Source organism: Salvia hispanica, chromosome 3 (genome assembly GCF_029641045.1).
Source record: "Salvia hispanica isolate PSC_SH4W2 chromosome 3, Shi_PSC_v1, whole genome shotgun sequence".
NCBI lineage: Eukaryota > Viridiplantae > Streptophyta > Magnoliopsida > Lamiales > Lamiaceae > Salvia > Salvia hispanica.
This window is the reverse complement of record NC_142694.1, coordinates 60,207,803-60,208,961: the sequence shown is the minus strand read 5'-3', so window position 1 is coordinate 60,208,961 and position 1,159 is coordinate 60,207,803. Positions and strand designations below refer to the sequence as shown.

Sequence of the window (1,159 nt, the reverse complement as noted above, 5' to 3'; positions counted from 1 at the left end):
CTAGTTATGCGGTACGAGTCTTCCTCTTCGACTTTCAGCAAAGGGGTCGATTTTGAGAGGGAAGTGGTGGTAGTTGTCGATTTCCAGTCGGAGGAGGCAGATTTTGAGTCGAAGGGCCGGAATTGTCTTCATCCGGAGGAGCTCCATGCCTGTGTAGATCCTTCTTCCTCTTCTCGAACTTCCATTGACAGTCGGAGGGTTGCCGTAGCAACAGAAGTTAGAGTCAAATACGTACTAGCCGATTCGCCGGTTAGTGAGTGAATCGTTGAGAGAGAGAGAGACGTTTTAGTGTTGGTGTGCTGAGAGAATTCAGTGATTGAGAGAGAAAGAGACCGATTGTATTCCATTTTGTTTTTTTTTTAATTATTTATTTAATTCTTATTTTAAAATAATATTTAAATAAATAATTAGAGAATAATTAGTGACTTAAAATTATAATTCTCGGTTAAATTTGGTCAAAATCGGATTAAATCCGTTGACCGTTAAGTTTTTAACGGAACTATTGACGGAGGACCAAAATGATCAAATTCTCATATGTGCAAGACCAAAAAATCCAAAAGATAAAGTTTAGGACAAAAAAAATAAAATGGTCATATGTTCAGAACCAATTTTGGCTTTTACTCTATTTGAAATTATAAATGGACGTAGTTATTATCTTATAGAAATGAAAACTTTGACTCAACCTTCCAAAGGTACATAAATAGATAGTTTAAGCATGTACACAAATTAGGCCTAGAATGGCAAGTAATTAAAGGGATGTTAAGACATAACAATTACAACTCGTGTGAAAACACAATTAAACTCTAAGCAAACACTAATCATCTAATCATGGCAACCAAAGAGCAAAAATCTTGTTCATCACAAGGAAGGGTTAATCCCATATCATGCTGAAAGCCAAACTCCTCTTCGGCCTTTTGCAATAATCTTTGGAACAATGAATTTTCAAGAAATGTAATAGGAACGATGTATCTGGTTCTACTTTCACCCACGTAGACTGCAAAATGGCCTTTTGGGACATCGTTCCTCCTCCCGAAGCTCGAGCACTTGAGGGACACTGCACTTGCGACGGCGGTGGTGGTAGTAGGAGTAGAGGTACTCTTGTTTGTTTTCCATTTAGCCATGTCTTTTTTTCTTTTGTTTTTGGCTTGATATTATTTGA

The 1,159-nt window shown here is 37.4% G+C and overlaps 1 pseudogene; it reads right to left on the bottom strand.

Annotated features, from left to right (window-relative positions):
- Positions 1 to 718: 718 nt before the first annotated feature.
- On the bottom strand, positions 719 to 1,159 carry LOC148931187 (auxin-responsive protein SAUR50 pseudogene; annotated as a pseudogene).